General features: G+C 37.7%; 1 pseudogene; it reads left to right on the top strand.

Annotated features, from left to right (window-relative positions):
* The window catches only part of LOC108513386 (histone H2A type 1-like), a 27,096-nt pseudogene extending 24,189 nt beyond the window's left edge, over window positions 1-2,907 (top strand).
* The last annotated feature ends 6,454 nt before the right edge of the window (window positions 2,908-9,361 follow it).

Below are 9,361 nucleotides of genomic sequence, written 5' to 3'. Positions count from 1 at the left end.
ACCATCATTCTTAGCAAACTATCACAAGAACAGAAAACCAAACACCGCATGTTCTCACTCATAGGTGGGAACTGAACGATGAGATCACTTGGACTCGGGAAGGGGAACATCACACACTGGGGCCTATCATGGGGAGGGGGGTGGAGGGAGGGATTGCATTGGGGAGTTATACATGATATAAATGATGAATTGATGGGTGCTGACAAGTTGATGGGTGCAGCACACCAACATGGCATAAGTATACATATGTAACAAACCTGCACGTTATGCACATGTACCCTAGAACTTAAAGTATAATAAAAAAAAAAAAAGAAAAAAAGAAAAAGCTAAGCAACAGAGGCTGTCACTTCATAAGTGGTACATTAGAGCATATGCACAAAGTACTCTATAATCTTGAAAACAAACCACTAAAGAAAACAAACCACATAAGAAGACATGTTAAAGCTGAGAGAAATTTGAAATTTCTCCCCCACCCCCTGCTGTGTTAATGTACTAGTGGATTGGGTGATTCACAATCCATGAATTATTAACACAACCAAAAAATTATTAGCAAGAACACATTAACTAGAACTCTAATTTTAAAAACCAAGGTAGTTCTGAAACTGTCTTTGGTATATGATGTTGAAGTCTGATAAAAGGAACTCACTGGCAGCTAGTGTACTTGGTGTTAGCCAATAGTGTACTTGGCCAGCTCCCCAGGCAGCAAGAAGCATTTGGCCTTTTGAACTGCCTGGAGGTAATGGTCAATCATCTGTTACAATGGGTCAGGTGGGAGGCCTTACCAGTGATCCACTCAAGGATGCCATTGCAATAGGAATTTATGATTCACATGGCCTTGGATCAGATGTCAGTGTATCTGTTTCAACATCTTACAAGATTACTAGATTATTCACTTGGATTCTCCCAGCAACTGAACTTCTATTTCTCTCGTCTTTCTTGATCTTAACCCTGGTATCTTGTTGGAAAATATTCTGATGCAACGGAGCTTCCAAGTTTGCTATAAGGAGGCAGGCCATCTATGGAACAGAAAATCTCACAGGCCAAATAAAGATGATAGATATGCATGGTTGGTTAAACAAATTTAAAATCTGCTGCAAGAAGCAAGGGAAAAAGATAGTGTAATTTTACATACTTAGAATAGGGAGCAAGCAAGATGGGAGGAGGACATAGTGCTGACTCTGGGAGTACAGAATGTGCAAACATCCTGTCTTTCTCTGCCACATTAACTTTCCCAGCTAATGGTGTGATTACAAGGACTACCACTGAGATTCCAACAAGGGAGCCCACAGACAGAAAGTAGTATAGGAGAGGATAATGACACATACTTGCTCTGTGAGAAAGACATGCTAAACAGCTATGGGTTTTATTTATTTCCTTTTTTAAATTGACAGATAAATCTTATGTATATTTATAGTGTACAACATGATGTTTTGATATATGTACACAGTGTAGAACAGCTAAATCAAGATAATTATCCATTACCTCACATATGTATCTTTTTGTGGTGAGAACATTTAAAATCTACTCTCATAGCAATTTTCAAGTATACAATCATTGTATTAATTACAGTCACCATGTCTTACAATAGATCTCCTGAACCAAACTTATTCCTCCTGTCTAATTAAAATTTTATATGCTTTGACCAACATTTCCCCAACCCATAACGTTTGGTAATCTCTGTTCTCCTCTCTGGTTCTATAAGTTTGATACACTTAGATTCCATATACAAGTGAGATTATGTAGTGTTTGTATTTTTGTGCCTACTTTTTTTTTTTGCTTACCCTAATGTTCCTTAGGTTCACCCATGTTTTCACCAATAGCATGACTTCCTTGTTGTTAAAGGCTGAATAGTAGTGTGTTTCTTGAACAGAGAATACATGGTGGCAGAAGGGGTGTCCTCAGTAGGTGGCTGAATCAAGGCCTTGAAAATACTGGGTGCTTGTATAACCTTCGGTGTACTGTGGATATTTAGTGTTAGCTGTATATTTAGTATATCGTAAGTATCTTGTGCCCAGGTGTCTTGTTTATTTCAGGCCTCATGAATATAGGTATCCCTTTGTCCTCCCATTTCTTAACCTATGTATGATATACTTATTAATTTCCACAAATACATAACATATGACTTTCATACATTCACATCCAATTCATTTACTTGCCCTCTATAGAAGAAATAAATATTCTCAAATTATACCCAAAAAATGCATATTATACATGGCTTTCTTGGAGCCCTTTCTAGAAATTGTAGAACACTTCAAAACTTTAGGCATATCAAAATCTGTTTCTAGCTTCCTCGAAAAGAGAAAAAGTGTCTACAGGTGATAAGGAAAATCCTGCAGATACTTGTATTCAAAGAAAGTCTGGAAAAAGTCTGATAGCATACAAAATAGCGGAAAAAGGCATGTAAAAGTATCTGCAGTTCTGCTTTGCTTAAATGAGGCACCTTCCAGAGAAGTTAGCCATTAAGGGGTGTGTGTGTGTGTGTGTGTGTGTGTGTGTGTGTGTAAGGGATATAGTCGTTTTGGTTTGGCATTAGAGGGCACTACTTCGCAGGGGACACCTGGTTGTGGGAAGCAGGGCGGCGAGGCTCGCGCTGAAGTCCCAGACTCCGTCTTCCCTGGCCGAGGCTCCAGCGCCGTCTGCTCCGGAAGGTAAACTGCCGAGCGGGTCGGGGCCAGAGCGCTGGAGTACCTGACCGCCAAGATCCTGGAGCTGGCTGGCAACCCAGCCCGCGACAACAAGAATACCTGCATCATCCTGCGCCAGTTGCATCTGGCAATTCGCAACGACGAGGAGCTTAACAAGCTGCTGGGCAAAGTCACCATCTCGCAGGGACGTGTCCTGCCCAACATCCAGGGCGTGCTGCTGCCCCAGAAGACCAAGAGCCACCACAAGGCCAAGGGCAAGTAATGTCTCCAGATAATAAAGCCCAGCAATGTAGATGACCTACTTTTCGAGGGGAAAGAAAAAGTAAAACCAAAAGCCAGCCACGAATTCAAGTAAAAGTATATAGGCAGATAATGCCCAAGAGTATTTCAATAAAGTCTCTCCATTCTTTCATTCATTACCTTCATATTCTTGATACTCTCCACTTTGTTTTCTTTACCAACATTATGTCACACTGGTTTCCTGAAAGCTGAGTTTAGCACTGGATTTCCATACAAGCTGTATTAGGTTGGTGCAAAAGTAATTGCCATTAAAAGTAATGGCAAAAACCACGATTACTTTTGCACCAACCTAATAATTTTGTGAAAGACATTTTTATGTGGTATCCAGAAAAGCACTTATAAAGCAGTTTTGCTCATGTGGGCTGTTTTATTTGCCATCAAGTTATAATGAATTTGTCAACTGATGATTAATTTCTTCAAGCCTAAGGGACGTGCTTTAGTGCTTTTTATTTGGCATGTTCAGATTGTATTTAGCCTTTAGATATTTTAATATAGGGAGGTACGTATGTGCCAGTTGGTTTAAGGTTTCACTCTGTGGGCTGTCAACTTCCCCAAGAGGTCTCATTCCTGGGAGGTCAGCTAGGCTGATGTAAAAGAGGGTTACGGGCCAAAGGACGCTCCTGCAATGCCCTCTATCAGCCACATTTTTGCCAAAGCTGGACTCTGCAGAGTGCAGATCTGGAGAGTTCAGTAAGGTCTGTAACCTGTAGTTTTATGGAGGGTACCCTAGGCTTCATTTCTAGATAAGCCTGTGTCCAAAGCATTGGTTTAGATTGATTTCCTTTTGCCTGATACTAACTCTAAGGGTAACAAAATCCTGTCTCTGGAATGGTGTTGCATCCGCTAGGAATGAACATTTGGCACAATGTGATGGTTAGATGGTTTCATAAATAGCTGTACATATGGCAGATTTTAGTCTAAAATTTACTTTTGTTAAACCTAACTATAGATCACCTTAAGCTTCTTTGATGGCTACCATTGTCTAACAACTAGAAGCTTACGTCAGTTCCCAGACTGGACTGTGGAATACAGTTTGACCTAGAGTAAAGAAAGAAGCATGCATACAAAACACAACCTTTGACTTTGGAGTCCAGAGGAGAAATAGATGTATCTGCCCAATAAACCCACAGGGTAATGAAAAGCGAAGCAATTACATGGTTGAACAATTGTTTTCTAGGCCTTCCTTTTTGAAAGGCCAAGCAAAAGCATTTATGTCTCAGAAGCAGAGGTGTTATTAATAGAAATAAAATACATAAAACGTGCAGTAAAGAGAGAATTTTAACCCTTTTGGAGTATGACTGACCTAGAGTAAAAAATATATGTTTTTAAAATGTGCTGCAATACTAATATATAGGCTTAATATGTAAACATATGTGTTGCAGAATCAAAAGTTTCACAAAAAATCCTGACTCTTATTAAGTGGGATGCACTCTGATCTGTTCCATTCTATTCTAGCCTCATCCATTTTGTTTAAAAAACCATGCTGGTTAAATTGATAAGAGGTGCTAAATTGATAAGAGTAATGACTGTAGGCTGAAAAACATTGGGATGATGGGAGTGACCAATCAGACAACTTGGCACTGCACCCACAAGGCTGCAGCAATTGGTTCAAATGGTAATAAAGTACTCTGGGCTGGGCCAGTAACAGCCTTTCCTAGGTTTTGAACACAGTTGCTTTCTCTTCTCTTTTATGGATGGGATGAATGAGACTGCAAAACTGCCAACAGACTTGTCTGTTGCCTCTTGGAGAAGATTTAAGAGAAGGGAGAAAGTGCAAAAGAACAGCTGAAATACGAGTTCGAAAGGTCTTCATTTATTTTGGGGCAGTGGTCCCTGGAACTGTGCTTGTTCCAGCTGCTCATTCTTATCTTCTGTGACCTACCTCAGTCTCCATGTTTTCTTTTTCTCTTTCTTTCTCTTCCAAAGCCATTTCAGTTGGACTTCTATCACTTATAAGCACAGGTGTCTGACAAATAGAAGCCAAAACTGAGTACAATAAAAACTAAACCTTGCAATTCAAAGGCCAATAAATAGGTTTGGCCCTTAATCCTGTCTTGTAACAACATTGACATGATCTTGCTCCTCATTCTGATTTAGCACCAAGAGAAAAATACGAGTCTGAGTGGGAGAGGGAGGAATCAAAAGGAACTGAGCCAAATTAAGAGCTTTTGGTATAAATGTTGGAAGCTGAGAAAAGCCATGTCAAGCCACAGCAAACTCCCCTTCATAAAGGTGGCAGAGGGAAAAAATAAAATAAAAAAGAAGAGAATAAGAGAGAAATTACCTTTTTCATTTTTCTCCAAGTTAATATTTGCAATCAAGCTACACTTTTAAGTGACTGACGTGGTTACTAGGGGCTAAGAAACAAAAATGTTTCAGATGAGAACATGGAGTCCCCAGATTCAAAATGCCAGCACCTCACACACCCATCCTGGCAGTACAACCAACATTCACCCTCATCTGCTAAGACAAGTTCTCGGAATCATAAAGTTCATTAACCTGCACTTCAGTAGTAAATAACACTTAAGTTTTGGAAATGTATTCTTCTATTTGGCAATTCAACACCATCACTTGTAACAAAAACCAATAGCCAAGTACAACTCAACAACCTCAAGACAGAGCATCAAAGTTAACAGAAAAACTAGAACCCCTCTCCAAACTAGAAGAATGTTAGTATAAATATTTAACATAAATAAATGAATAATATCAGAAATATATGCTGACATACTTAAAAAATTAGATGTGTAGAAAAGAAGGTTTTCTTAGAAATGACAAATATCCTTAGAATTAGGGAAGAAGGAAAGAAATAAGAAAGGGAGGGAAGAAGGAAGGAAAGAATGAGAAAAAAATGAAGTAGGGAAGAAGGAAGGAAAGGAGAGAGGAAGGGAAGGAAGGTAGGCAGGTGATCTCAGGAATTTGGAAGAAAATTGATACAGCTCAAATTCACAGTAATGCCAAGATACAAAAGGAAGAATAATGAGAGGGAAATTTTATAGGAAACTGATATTGAAAGTTGGTTTCAATATTTACCTAACAGACAGAATAGTCTGGAGGGTAAGAAAATGGACACAACAGCCAGACTTTCTGGGTGGTTGGATTCCTGACTCCATAGCTTATTAGTAAGTTACTTAACCTCTCTGTAAACTGCCATAATAATAGTACCTACCATAGAAGCTTGCTGTGAGAAGTGAAAGTGTTATTATATATAAAATGCTCAGAATAGTGCTCAGCACATATTTAGTGTTAAATAGGACTTATTACAAGGAGTCTCTGAAAAGGGAGTGAGGGGCAGAGTAGAAGAATGATTACAAAGAAAGGGATAACCACAATCTTTATTTGAGGATATATTTAGTAAATTAAATTATATGGAAATTTATGTTGGAATATTGGTTAGAATGGCATATGGATTAGTCTGGAGAGACGAGATTTTACATTTTGAATGTTCCTGTTCATAAAATACTATGTCTCGTTATTTAGTTCGACTTTAATACCTTACAATAAAGCTTTACAATTTTCTACATAACGATCTTCCACATTTTTTGTTAGATTTATTCCTAGGTTTTATATCCTTTTGTTGCTGTTACATTCTTTTATTGCCATTGTGAATTGTATCTCTTTTTATAATATCTTTTTTGTTGTTGTTTTGGGCTGGTAATTAAAATGCAATCGGTCTTTGAATATTACTTTTCGTTCTGTCAAATTTGCTAAACTCACATTAATTACAGTAATTTATGTACAGATTTGCTTTGTTTTTTTATGTAGACAATCATATCATCTGCTAATAATTATAATTTTACTTCTTTTCTAATTGCTTCACATTTCTTTCTCATGTTATTGTGCTAGTTAGGCCTTCCAATGAACAGATGTAGTAAACACCTCTTTTATGTATCTGATTGTAACGAAGATTCATCTTTGGAATGTTTGTTGTAGGTTTTACGGATGCTGTTTATACATCATCTGTTTGTTTTATTTAAATAAAATATAAGGAATTTTATTTTATTCATTGTTTGTGGGGAATGCTATCCCTTTACATTTCTTTTTGGAATGCATATAGTAACTCAGTATTTTTTGACTGATTGCTGACTGCCTCTAACTTTTTTAATTAAATTATATTTGATTATTTTGAATGAATTTGATTTTTAATTGCTTTATTTCAATCATGAATATTACTCACGACATTTCAGAGGTAGTAATAGAAATAATAATGATAATGATAATTATGACAGATGATGACCTTCATTTATTGATTTTCTGTTCTATGCAAAGTATGGTGGATGGTTTCATTTTGTTGCATGATTTATTCCTAAGTTTTTTTAATGATCTCCAAGTGAGACTCAGCAAAGTAAAATACATTTGCTCTAAGTCCCAGGTAGTAAGTGAAGTTATCTTGATATGAATTCAGCATGGTATAATTGTAATACCTTGTGCTGGTTATAGAATGTAACACTTTCTCACTTGATAATTATGACATCCTTTATGCACTACAGATATCAATTTTGTTTACTATTCTATCTGAAAGCATATAACACCTCAGCCCATAAGCACTCCTGATTTTCTTTTGTGTATTCTCCTAAAGATTGTATTTGTCACAATTGTTCTTTCTTCTTTTCCATAGCCATTGTCCTCAATATATGATTTTGCAGTTTTAGCTGGGCATTCCTGGTAAAACAGTTGCTGAAAGAAATGGCATTGAAAGTGGAAAGTAGACTAGACAGCAGACACGTCTAAGGAAAAAAGTAAGATGTGTTTTCAGTATGGAGATCTAGGACATAAGTGAATGCATCGTGTAGATAACAAAAAATGCACCATTTTGCTCAGCTAATAGAAGACAAAATAATAGAGATGGTTTTAGAAGACAAATAGAAGACAAAATAATAGAGAACACCCACAAGTGTTCCAGATGGACTGCCAAGCCCATGACCAGATGATGTCAGACTGATAACTAGAGTGACCAGATTGACTCCATTTGTCATAGAGATGGTAAGGCAAAACAGGAGCCTGACTTGAACTTGGAGAAAAAAAGATTTGCCAGAACCATGAAGATGTAAGGTTCTGAGCAGATATAACATCACATATGGGTTCATTGTTTAGACCAGAGTGTGTGTGAAAAACCAGGCAAGCTCCAGAGAATAACCACTGCCATTTAGTCAAGTCTTCTGTTTTAAGACTTAGGCTCATTCCGTGTGTTTGCTTGACAGCTACCCCTGATTCATCAGAATCCCTGCTGGACATTGTGAGCTTTGAAGGAGGGTCTGACTCTGAAAGATGCTTCCTCTCCCTGGGCCCATTCTGGGCTTCCTCTACAAAAGACTAGAGACAGGTTTCCTATGATTACAACAGGATCGTGCACTGGAGTCCTCTGAAATGTAAACCAGAATCAGAGCCTGCATCCTGCTGAGTTGTCATGTGACTGATTATTAACAACTGTTCACAGTCTTATGAAACAAGTCTGAGGATAACTTTTTTTTTTTTTTTGGTTGTTGTTTTGTTTTAGAGAGAGTCTTGCTGTGTCATCTAGGCTGGAGTGCAGTGGCATGATCATAGCTCACTGTAACCTTGAACTCCTAGGCTCAAGGAATCCTCCTCATCAGCCTCTTAAGTAGTTAGGACTACAAATGCGCGCCACCATCTCCAGCCAATTTTCCAAAAAATTCTGTAGAGAAGAGGCCTCACTTCATTGCCCAGGCTTGTCTCAAGCTCCTGGCCTCAAGTAATCCTCTGGCCTTGACCACCCAAAGCACTGGGATTACAGGTGTGAAGCACCACGCCTGGCTAAAGATAACTGTTAAAGGAGAAATGTATGCTCTGTCTTCTCTGATGATCCCCATGGCTAAAACAAAGCAATTTAAAAATAAATCTTATTCGAAAGGAAAGTGTAAATTTCTTTTTTTTGAAAAGATGGGTATTACAACCTAAGTCAAAGAAATATCTCAATTCACATTCAAGTGTTTAATTATAGAGGTGAAGAAAAGCTGAATTGTTATTCTTTCTACACAGAGACAAGTTGAGCCTGTTTCTACCAAGTCAAACCAGCTAGCATGTCAACAACTCTGGAGCACTTTAAATAAAGTTAAACATTAAATTGCAAAACCAAGTAACATTTTCTGACTTGGATAATTCAAGGTCAGAAACATTTCCTGTGATATGTGAATCCCAAAGTTGATCATTATTTATCCCAGGGTCCAGAGTCCTTCAGAAATGACTCAGGGAAAAATCTTTTACCTAGAAAGGTGAAATTGACACTACCCCACATGATAATGGGCTTAAGTTTTCCATACTTAAATTCTTAAAGTGCAGATGGAAGAAATCTGTTTTTTTTTTCTTTTATCTTATAAAGAATATAATAAAACTTACCTGAAAGCATTGTGAGGATGACATGTAATAAATGTGCAGTAAATGGTAGCTCTGACTCCCCC

This window comes from Rhinopithecus bieti, unplaced genomic scaffold (assembly GCF_001698545.2).
Source record: "Rhinopithecus bieti isolate Rb0 unplaced genomic scaffold, ASM169854v2 scaffold_32760, whole genome shotgun sequence".
NCBI classification, from domain to species: domain Eukaryota; kingdom Metazoa; phylum Chordata; class Mammalia; order Primates; family Cercopithecidae; genus Rhinopithecus; species Rhinopithecus bieti.
This window is presented reverse-complemented; position numbering and strand designations above follow the sequence as displayed.